This window comes from Triturus cristatus, chromosome 2_2 (assembly GCF_964204655.1).
Source record: "Triturus cristatus chromosome 2_2, aTriCri1.1, whole genome shotgun sequence".
In the NCBI taxonomy this organism is placed as follows: Eukaryota; Metazoa; Chordata; class Amphibia; order Caudata; family Salamandridae; genus Triturus; species Triturus cristatus.
Window position 1 is genome coordinate 1024380091 of NC_140582.1, and position 12365 is coordinate 1024392455.

Sequence of the window (12365 nt, forward strand, 5' to 3'; positions counted from 1 at the left end):
TTGAGCATAAGTTCAGTAAGAAGTGGCCTAGACCCTCTCTAGTCTAGTAATATTTATGCTAAAATTCACATATTAAAAGTTACAAACAAAGCTCTAAAACGTCCGTTGAGCAGGTAAGGATGTCAGCTTGCAACATTAGAAAAATCTCCGCTCTTGGATATCTCAAAATTCAAAACAAGGAAATAGGAAGTCCAAAACTAATTCGTAACATTCATGGATGCCCTTCTCCGGAATTGTATCACTCGCAGTAAAGCCACCACAAGTTTATCAAATGTTCATTTGTGACAATTGTTCTCTTCCAAGGATAACTGGCGGACATCCCAGAGTTGTCATCTTTTTTCATAACTTTTAGTTCAGGCAGAGGCCGAGGTCACAATCAGCGAGGCCTCTCTTCATATTTCATCTACTCAAATGCAGGCTGTAGATGTCGGCCATTTTCTCAATAGGCCACAACGGACAACTTAATTAAAAGAAACACAAAACAACGTTACTACATTGTATTGATTATACAGTGTTAATTCCCACTAATACCCTTATGTGTATGTATTTATCTAGCCATTTGCAACATAAAAAAGCATTAAAGCATCTTATTTTAAAGCGCAATCACATAACAAATATCACATAAGCCACACTTATTTAATTAATTTGCTCACCAACTTAGTTCACTAATTAATTTAGCCATGCAGTTGCATTCCCACGTGTAATTCTTTCATTAGTAAGGTTGGTTAATAAAAAACCCAACAAACTTAGTACTTAATCATTAATCATTAGTAATTTTAATTATAACATACAAAAATATAAACTGGTGTTTTGGGTTTAAATAGAAAACCCTGCTCCAGCAGTAGTTCCTCCTCACAGCTTCTGCAGCTCTTCTTCTTGGCAGTCTTCTTGATCCAAAAGAGTTCTGAAATCTTGGGGTCTGGACCCCAATATTGATACTAGCAAATCCTTTGTCCTCTGCAGGCAGAGGATCATGTACCTAGTTCAAACCAGTTCTGGGTGCATTCTGCCAGTGTACACCTTCTTCCTTTGTCAGTGTGGGCCAGGGTCCTCAGACGCAACACAGGAGGTGGAGCCAGAATTGTGGATGGCAGGCACAGCCCTATTCAGACCGAGGTGCTACTCCTCCCACCCATCTACATGCAGATTGGTTTATTCAGCCCTGTGCTGACTCACCCTGTCTCCTGAAGCCTCCCTCAGCCCCTGTCACTCACAACCCAGACAGACAATACACAACATAGCAGAGGCAGGCTGGATGGTTAGGTAAGAAAATTCCTACTTTCTAAAAGTGGTATTTTCAAACACAGAATCTTAAAACCAACTTCACTAAAAGATGTACTTTATCATTCTGAGTTCAGGCATACTAAACTCGACATTCTACCATGTTTCCTGGGTCAGTTAGGATTATAGGATGTTATAATCAAACTGCCCAATCTGGCCTATGGGGAACAAGTAGCCTTGCAATAGTTAAAAACGAAGCAGGCTGTAATTCACTATCAGTTCCGAAAAACAATTGGTCCTTCAAAATCACTTTAGTCTGTAAGAACAATGAATATAGACCGGAATCGATCGAGCTAGTCACCTGTACGAAGGCAACCTTGTGATCGACAAGCTACCCACAAACAACGCGGACGCCCAGATTCCCATTCATCGGCGCCGTTAAACCCGTAAATTAATTCTACTCAACAGTACCGCAGTTGGGTTTCACCTGGTTGAACTGACTGAAGCCCTTAACCCCGGGAACCCTTCGGTTTCTTCCGCGTCCATCTGTTCACGGCAGTGCGCTCTCAGGCTTGTCATTAATTAGTCCTGATGATGATCTATATATCTTTTAATAGATCGAAACGTCGTCGACCTGCTGAACAGCATGCATGTTAAACACATGAGTTAAAAATTGTGCATGACTGTTTTCCGTCTAAAAAGCTTGCCCCTTTATTTTCTATCGGCGTTAAGCTTGTTTGTTTAGCCTGAAAAATGTCTTCAAAATTGTGATTGTCTTTAAGTGCTTTGTTAGTTGAAGGACACAGGACTGTGTCCCACTCTATTTTGTTGTTTGTATATCCAATTCATCATGTACATTATTAAATCTATATGTCCGGCTGGACATTTCCAATTAATATAGCGCTGATTCCGGTCTATATTCATTGTTCTTACACTAAAGTGATTTTGAAGGACCAATTGTTTTTTGAAATAGTAAACACCCTAGGTCCTTCTCACCTAACGGGTTTTCCCTTGTTTATAATTAATATAATGTAATTCACTATCAGGCCATGCCACACACACCAGGGCATGTCCTACCTTTCACATACAATGCTCCCTGCCCACAGTGGTACTTTGGGCCTACCTTAGGGGTGACTAACATGTAGAAAAGGGAAGGTTTAGGGACTGGCAAGTGGGGGCACTTGCCAAGTCGACATGGCAGTCCCAGACGGCACACAGGCTCTGCAATGGCAGGCCAGAGTTACACTTTACGGGCTGTTTGTGTGGGTGGCACAATCCAGTGCTGCAGTCCACCAACAGCATTTGGTTTATGGGCCCTGGCACTCGCAGTGCACTTTACTAGGGGCTGATACATAAATCAAATAGGCCAATCATGGAAAAACCAATCCATAACACATTTTTCTACAGGAGCACTTGCACTTTACCATTGATCAGCAGTGCGCAGAATCATTACACCAGCAAAAACAGAGTCAAAACCGGGAGGTCAGAAAGCAAAAACTCAGGGGAAACACGCCAAAAGATGCCAAGTCTAACACACAAAAAATAGGAAAAATAGAATATGTCCAACTAAAATGCCAATACTGTGCAGAACATTTTGGTTTTCTGACAAAAGTTTGCCTGTTCCTGAAAGCTGGGAATATGATGATTTAAGCACTGCAAACCCTTCATCCATACCATTTGCACAGAAAAAAACTGACGCTTCTTCTTCAGCACTTTTTTCCCAAATTTCCCCCATAAACCAAAATGTAGCTGTATTTTGGCAAATATCTCAGTCCCCTCTAGGGGAATTCACAAACCCTTGGTACCTTTAGAATCCCCAGGAGGTTGGCAAAAAAGGACGTAAATTGGGCATGGATACCTTACGTGAAAAAAAGTTATGAAGCCCTGAGCACAAACAACCCAAATTGCCAATAAATGGCTCAGCCCATGGAGGTGGGGGCAGTTAAGGGGTTAATATGAGGTTGTTATTAAACACATGATTCATTAATGCTTTGGAGAGCACAAAGGCACATGGTGCTTGCTTGCATGTTCTACATTACTCGTCCCATACACCTCCACTGCACATGAGACTTACGTATAACTTTAATATTTCCATATCATGACTTGAGCACCCACTCAATCCCCATGCAGTACATCAAATACTTCACATTATACTTCCACTGTTTATGTTCACCCTACCAATCAGTCAAAAGAATGACATCTACTTGATTGCCTGTGAAAAACATAGATACACGTGAAGGCAACTCTACATGTTACATCTCTCTGATTCTCGCTATGCATAAGAACAACCACAAACACACTGCAGCATGTTGGGGGCACCTCTCCAGAAGTCAGCCCTAACACTCAAACTCCTCCCAAAGAGGCCAAACTATATACTCAAATTCTCGCAGCCTTGCAAAATAAATGGAGTAGGGAAACATCATGCGTCTTTCTTGCATCTCTTCTATTCTTTCCATGCTTAAACACAGTACACCATTCATACAGCATGTTTGGAGCACACTGCCAACATTAACGCTAGCAACAAAGACAAATCTAGAAATGTCACACTCTACCAACCATCCACAATAAAAGGAAAATCCTCTCACTCATTCATCGGACGGTTCTCTGGATCCTATCAGCAGTATGAGACACCATGCACATGTTACAGAGCAATACAATGCAATACAGTTCGACAACAGCATGCGTCAACAAAAAGCATCATACTACAGCTAGAATCTAGAAGTATTGTTCTTAAGCTAGAGGTGGGGTTGAGCACCACTTGCAAAAACGGGCAATCTTGTACCTTAAATAGGAGCTTGCATTCCTATCTCAGCAATCAGGCGAAGAAACTGTGCAGTTTGTCAGCATTCTTTACACCGAAATCTAGAAAAAGAACAATTAATACTTAATTCACAATGGGATGTTCCTGCATGCCTGAAACAATAACATGTTGTCCCTACACTTAGGGCCTCATGTAGGTAGCCAAATACCGGTCGGTAACGGCCGATTTTCGGTAAATATGCCGTTACCGACCGGTATTCAGACAAGTGAGATGTAGGAGTCCAAAAACCACTTTTCGGTAAATATGAGGCGGTAAATACCGATTCATATTTACCGAATTCTAAAATACCGAATCAGATTTACCGAATACATACTTAACGAATCGGTAAATAGGAAGTGGTAAATATGAAGTGGTAAAAATTAAAATGACATGTAGGAGCACTCGGTAATTAAGAAATCCAGGAAAATCGGTAAATAAGAGTCGGTAATTAACACGGATTGAAAGCAGGTGGTAACCATCAACAGTGCACATAAGCAATCCCAAAATGCAACAGCGTGGACAACATGGCCGCTATGTACGTCATTGCAAGGCGCCTACGTCTACAGGCAGCAGGACTGAGGGTGTGGCGACGGGAGGAACAAATCCACAGACAGCGCATCACACTATTCCAGCTGACTGATGCAGAGATACATGAGAGGTACAGGCTACACCCCGAAACCATCATGGACTTAATCAGGGACCTACACCCACTCCTGGACCATCCAATAAGAAGGGCGCACGCCATACCCCCACATGTGCAGGTGCTCTGCAGCCTACATCTGTTGGCATCCGGCAGTTATCAGGTGGTGATAGCTGCGGTGGGTGGGGTATCCCAGAGTTGCCTGTCACGTTTCTTCAGGAAGTTCCTGGATGCCATGATGCAGAGAATGCACCACTACATAAGCTTCCCAAACACACAGGCTGCACTGCAGAAAACAAAAACAGACTTTTATCACATGGCACAGTTCCCCCATGTCATCGGCTGTATTGATGGTACACACATCCCAATCTGTCCACCAGCTGACACAGAGCACATCTACAGGAACAGGAAGTCCACCCACTCCATCAATGTGCAGGTGATCTGTGATGCAGGGAACATCATCACAGATATTGTTGCAAAGTTTCCTGGGAGCACCCACGACTCTTACATCTTCCAGAATAGTGGGATCTACACACGACTGAGTGCCGGAGAATTCGGAGAGGGATACCTGCTAGGTAAGTAACAGTGACGCCCCTTGAAACCTGCAAATCATAGTGTGTAGAGGCATGTTACTGATGGTTCCCTTTTACTCATCCAGGCGACAGTGCATATGCATGCCGTTCATTCATCCTCACTCCCTACCTACACCCAGCAACCCAGAGTGAGAGACGATACAACGTGGCACACAAAACAACACGCAATGTGGTGGAGCGCACGTTTGGACTACTGAAGAGCAGGTTCCGCTGCCTGCACAAGAGCGGAGGTGCACGCCAGTACAAACCCATCACCTGCTGCAAGATTATTGCCACTTGTGCAATGCTGCACAACCTTGCCACGAAAAAAGGGACAGATGTGGAACTGACATATTTTGAGGACAACGAGGATGAGTCAGGCCAGCCAGAGGGCAACGCAGCTAGAGTGCCAACTGCAATCGATGGGAGAGAGAGACGGGCAGAGATCACATGCAACTATTTCTGAGTAAGTGAGGGGACACAGCGAGTTGTGAGAAGTCATGACGTAGTTTTAATGTGGCACCACGCCATGAACACATGAACAGGCCAATCTGGCAATATACCATCTATACAAGGAGTATGTCCAGGGTTACGTCACCCAATGGGAAGTGGCTAAGCAGGGCCACATCAATGTTTGCGCATACGCGCTGCAGTGGTGGATTGCACGGCCTGTGCATCCTCACTAGAGCCAACCCCAAGCCGCCTGCTGCTCCTGCGTGCTTCTGGGACGGGGGGTGTGATGCTGCTGCTGGTGTCGATGCTCTCCGCAGCATCCCCTGCAGCAGTTGTCGACGCCTGACTAGTCAATAGCACCCCTAGTGCACTTGTCACCTGCACCATCCCCCGAGACAGGTCGCTGCAGCACTGTGTTAGGCCCTCCTGCATCGTCACAGAGCGCCGGCACAGTAGAGAAGTCGCAGTTGCCAGACGGTTGAGTGCCCTGCTGGTAGTGTCCCTTCTCTGGCGTTCCCGGCGCCGTGCTTCGATGTCAGCATCTAATTTGCTGCACAACTGCTGGATTGACTGGGACATGTCCCGAATGCCCGCAGCCATGCCGCTAATGTTATTGTCCATGTTGACTAATGTTGTCTTCATCACCCGCATGTGCCTCTGGACTGACATAACTGCCTTTGATTGCAGGCGCTGTTGCTTCAACATTTGGCCCTCGAGCCCCAAGAAGACACCATGGTCGTCAGTGGGTGCTGGTGGACTCTGGACACGCGACCTGCGGCGCCCTCTTGCTCCCCTCTGTGCTGCCTGTGAGGTGTGGGGCACAGTGGCATGGCTCCCTTCCTGGGGCCCGGTGCGGTCTTCTGGGCCCATGCTGTCGTCTGACGAGGTGTCTAAGGCTCGTAGCCTGGCTGCTGGACGCCTCCTCATTCTCACACCTGCAAGCGGAGATGTGGCCGGTGATTCGAACATGAGTGGCGATGCTGGCTCTGGTTGTGGTGCAGCTGGCTCTCGGTGAGGTGATGCTGGCTCTGGGTGCGGCGAGGCTGGCTGTGTTGGTGGTGCGGCTGCCAGTGGGCCTGCTCCCTGGTCTGAACTTGTGCTGGCTAGAGGTGATACTTGTGGCCGGTGTGCCGTCTCTCCTGCAGCATGCCCTGTCCTGCATGATGTCACATCTGTGGACAGAAATACAACATTGGCTCAGTGTCCCCGAAGGGCTGCATTGCAAGCGTCACAATCAATCATTTCACATTCCAATATGTCCTCTGTCTCCTTGTGCCTCGAGTGCGTGACATGCCTTGTTGCCCTGTAACATTTACGTCATGGTTAGTGTTGCCCTGACTACATCTCCCGGAATGCATTGCCTGTCTGCACTGACACGTGTGGACTGCAGTGTGATTCTCGTTTCACAATGGGGGATGTGGGATAGGGGTAGGGGGGCTACATTGCTGTGCTTTCGTCTTACCTTGGTGTGTTGCGGCTCTGGCAGAGCTGTCGGCGTCCCCAAGACCCACGACGCTCTCTTGCTCGATTGTGGCCGCCACCAGCTCCTCCAGTTCGGTGAGGGCAGGTGCCCTGTTGGTTCCACCTCCGGTCTGGCTGGCCTCCTTCTGGATGTCGCCCATCTTCCTCTTGGTTACAATCCTCAGGTCATACCAGCGCTTTTTGAGGACCTCAATGTCCCTGTGGGTCACTCCCACAGCATTGACCTGCGCCTGGATGGCCAGCCATATGTTGCGCTTTTCCGCCTCAGGCACTTGCAGGGATTGCCTTCCAAACAGCTTCTGGTGCTGCTTCACCACCTCCTCCACCAGCACCTGGAGTTCCTTGGGGCTAAATTTCAGCTTCCTCCTCCTTTCCCCTCCGTCTTTCTGTGTTCTCTGGCTGGACATGCTGTTCGTTTACCCGCTCGCACATGCAACGGCTCCCTGCCTCTCCTCTGCACTCCAAGCCTCTCCAGGGTCGGCTAATTATGTACACCTGCCTGGGTGTGGCCACTTCGGCTAATTATGTACACCTGCCTGGGTGTGGGCACTTCCCGGTTGGGTGGGCTGTCGTTGCACAGGATTAGCTGTTTCGTCAAGTCATGTGATTTTATTTACCGAATCCGTACATACCGATTCGGTATTTTCCGATTCGGTAGATACCACCTCGGTATTTACCGATTCGGTAAATACCACCTCGGTATTTTCCGATTCGGTAAATACCACCTCGGTATTTACCGATTCGGTGAATTCCGATTCGTGATTACCGAATGTTACCGAATCGGTAACTGTTACCGAATTTTTACCTACATATAACTTACCGATTCTAATTTACCGATTCGGTACGGCTCGGTATTTAAGAACCGGTAAAATTTATTTACCTACATGAGGCCCTTAGTGTGTACAGAGTGTCAGTCTTATCAAATGTATGCCTAAAGTAGAGTGGGGCAGATTTACAAGCCCCTTGCGCCACTTTTGCGTCACTTTTCCCATGTTAAAAGTGACGCAAAAGTGGCGCAAGGGGCTTGTAAATAAGCCCCAGTGTGTTTACAATAGCCCTATAGATGAAACATATACATACAATTGGTCTGTTGTGGATGCTTTGACCTAAATCTTATTTGCTTGACTTCAAGGACTAGCTTGACTTGTAGTTTATGAGCCATGTTAAAACGCATTGCAATTTCTTGAATTGGAATTATTGAGGTTTATTATAATTATTAGTCAACATGCGTTTCATCTTATACAACTGCACGTATGCCTGGTTCTCATTAAGGCTGTATTATACGAGTAATAGTAATGATATTAATTAAGCCATACAAAATACTTCAAAGGGTAGAGAGAACACCCCTCATAGAAGAAAGGAGAAGAACAATGCACATACATGATAAATCAATAGCAATTGTAACTAATGGTGTTGCAATTCACACATGATATCTGAGATATATTTCAAAGTGTTGTACGCCTAATAAAAGCCTAGTAAAGGTAAAGTCAAGATTCGACTCCAATTTAAGACACAATTTGGGAATTACCTTCCCATCAAATACCAGCATATGAATCCTGCTGGTGTGTGTTGTCCTTTTAAGTTTTTTCTGCCTTCTTCCTGAGCACAACAGTGAGCATATCAAAGAGTACGTCCCTTTTTTAAGGATGGAAGGGGCCAGCAGTCATGTGGCTGTAGCAGCAAAGTGGCAGCACAACTAATTTAAAGCTATCCACTTGTTCAGCAGGATATATTCACAAAATGTTCTTCCGCAAACAAGACTTCTTTCAACACAATTGAACAATACCAGCCAGCCTGTGTTGTCGAGGCAGTATGATGGGCCTGCTGCATTTTTATGTTTGGCCTGGAGACAGATTAAGTTGTCTTGCCAGCCTCATGATTTCCCAAAAAATACATAGATATAAAGGGGCTCCAAATCAACACTCATTCACCTATGATCTGTTGACCTGTCACTCACATTATACTTCCACAGTGGTGATGTGGTGACATTAGAAGGTATAGCTCAACAAACCAGCCCACTGCTGCCATTCGATAGCTTCACTTTGATTGACTTAATTTGTACCTCGCAAATGTACACATACACCTAAAAAAATATTTTCCCCACAATACAAATTGGTAGACATTTGCCCTTGCCAATGACTGATAGTCTATATGTATAGTAGGGTACATCAACTATTTTAATAACTCTCAAAACGTTTGTTGTAATTTGCAATGTTCATTCCTCATTATAAACCAGATTTGGTATCTTCATTTATCCTACTGAAAACTAGCACAAGTCATTAGAGTGGTTAAAGTGTATATGCAGATTTTTAGGTTGACACCCACCCCACAGGTTTGTGATTAACATTTCAAGCAATTGATGGAGTCCACTAATAACTACTTGTGGTCCTACATCACCCTTAATAGAATGTTGTACCACCACTTTCAGTATGCAGAAAACACTTCTGTTAACTCACAGACAAAGCTTTCACCATCCAAAACATAAAAAGCTAAAATAAGCTATCTAAATGTACTTGAACTTACTAGTGAGTAAAAGTTACTATAAATAGTAGGTTGTGATCGCAAACTTTGAAAACAAAAAGAAGAAATGGATTGAAATCTGCAATTTTGACTTGAAAAAGAGTTAATGCACGTTTCTAAATAAAAACCAAACTGCCAAAGCGTGGTGCAAGTCTTTTGAAGCAGTTTCTTCCAACTTGAGATGGACCTCTATTAACAACAAGTGGAGGGACAGCCTTGTGTAAGAATTTCAGTGTTTCTGCATTTGACTTGAGAGGACACCTAGTAACGTCTAGTGGAACTGCAGCTTCATATAAGAATTTCAATGCTTTTGCATTTGACTTTTTGCAGACACCTAGTGGAATTGTGGCTTAATATAAGAATTTCAATGATTTTGCATTTGGCTTGCTGTATGAATTTCAATTGTTTGCATTTGACTTGTGAGGGACACCTAGTAACGACGAGTGGAACAGCAGCTTCATGGAAAAATTTCAATCATTTTGCACTCAAATTTTATCGGACACCTAGTAAAGACTTGTGGAACTGCACCTTTATGAAAGTATATATATGCTTATGAATTTAGAGCCTTTAGGTACTGCCGTACTAGATAGGAATATATATATATATATATATGTTGTGTCCCTTCGGTCTCTCTGGAGTGGTGAGGAGCCTTTTCTTTTATATATGATGGTGGGGGAAGAGTTGGATGTTTTAAAGCAAGGAAGAAAGGAGACATTGAGGCCAAGACCACAAAGCACAATGGTACAACAAAATGCCAAAGAAGACGGGCGAGACGTCGGGCAAATAAGCAACGGCGAGCCAAGAAAGCGAGGACGAGGCCGAGGACGCTCCCGGAGATACTAAAAACAGAGGTCAGTGACTATCAAGCCCAGGAAGTAAAATCTATCATCAATTTAGGGCAAATTGTACTCACAAAAGCAGAGAACAAATTATTGAGCCTGGGTTTAAGCTACTGCCCTGAATCAAACTTTCATTATACCCGTACTAGAGCAGATGTGTACCTATTTATTAGGAAATTGAAGCTCAAAAAATTACACATGCAAAAACCAGTAACGGAATCTGAGAACAGGTTGGATAACATCACTAACCTTAGTGACCTCCAAGTATCTGACGCAGCATTATACAATGATATGTACCAATTGGCAATGGGGGACAATGTGGAATCAGGCAAATTAACCTCGGTATTTAATCAGAAGAAACCTGATACTCCCTTCAAACCTAAATCTAAATTCATCCCTCTCTCTTCCCATGATGGTTTGGATACATTCAGTGAACATGTGACAGTCCAATTGAAAAAACTCATGTATACCAGTAATTCAGCAAGGAAGAGGAAATATTCCAACCAACAAGGAAAATTTAAACAGTTGATTTCTAAATTACCGAAGGCGGATTTAATTATTCGTAATTCGGACAAAGGAGGGAACATTGTGCTTTGGCCCACAGCAGAGTACCTTAAAGAGGCCTATAGGCAATTGGATGATGTAGTGTGCTATAGTAAGAGCACGCCTCTCAAATACAAAAACGCACAAGAGACTTTATTTAAAAACCTATTGGCATGGAAAGGCTTGGGTCTTCTGAGTTGGGAAGAATTTAAATTCATCAAAAAAGAACATCCACTAGCACCTTATATGTACTTTATCCCTAAAGTCCATAAAAATCTGACTGCCCCTCCAGGCCGACAATTATTGCAGCCTGTGATGGTCCTTTTGAGAATCTTTCACAATATATTCACTACTTTCTGCAGGATCATATGAAAAAGTTAGATTCGTACATCCAGGATACAGGAGACTTCCTCAAAAAGATTGACAATTTCAATTGGAAAGAGGATTATTTGTTAGTCACCTTAGATGTATGTTCTTTATACACCTGCATCAAACGCCAAGATGGCCTTAGAGCGGTCGAATTCTATCGAGTACAAGAAAAATGGAATATGCTGACCATACTAGAATGTTATTGAATATGCTATCCTTTTTTTAGAGAATAACTTTTTTCTATTTAATGGTCATTTTTACCAACAGTTGTGAGGAGTAGCGATGGGCGCCAGCTTCTCCCCCAGCTATGCCTGTTTGTTCATGGGCTGGTGGGAGGAGCTGGTGGTCAGACGAAAATATAAGCATGTTTACACTCAGAATGTGATTTTATGGTTCCGCTATATTGACAACCTTTTTATTATATGGCAAGGATCCAAAGAAAGTGTGTTGAAATTCGTTGAGGATATTAACTGCAATGATCTTAACCTTTCTTTTACATCCAATGTTAGTGATGAAGTAGTGACATTTTTAGATGTACAGGTTTTAGTAAGTAATAACATTTTAACTACTACCCTTTTTAGAAAACCTACGGCAGGCAACACACTACTCCATGCTACTAGTTCGCATCCCCCGCATATAATAAGAAGTATACCCTATGGGGAGATGCTCCGTATCCGGCGTATATGTAGCAATCCTGAGGATATGGAAATAAAGCAAAAAGAATGCATGACAAGGTTCCTAGCCAGAGGGTATAGTTATGAAGTAGTGGAGGCTGCCATGAAAAAGTCCCAGCTAAAACCGAGTGAGGAAATTTTGGAATACAGAAAAAAAGAGGCCCCAAACTCTAACAATGAGCCGGTACGCCTTATCCTTACATATTCAAAACAGGAAAAAGAATTGAGGAATATTATGAGAAAACATTGGCA

General features: G+C 43.8%; 1 long non-coding RNA gene across 1 annotated transcript in view; it reads right to left on the reverse strand.

Moving 5' to 3' along the window:
* Positions 1–378: 378 nt before the first annotated feature.
* The window catches only part of LOC146863100 (uncharacterized), a 163271-nt gene continuing 151284 nt past the window's right edge, over positions 379–12365 (reverse strand). The window contains exons 2-3 of the long non-coding RNA XR_014978213.1: positions 4004–4083; positions 379–460 (exon numbers count right to left, since the gene is read on the reverse strand). This is a non-coding gene — a long non-coding RNA (uncharacterized LOC146863100). The remainder of the gene's footprint in view (positions 461–4003; positions 4084–12365) is intronic.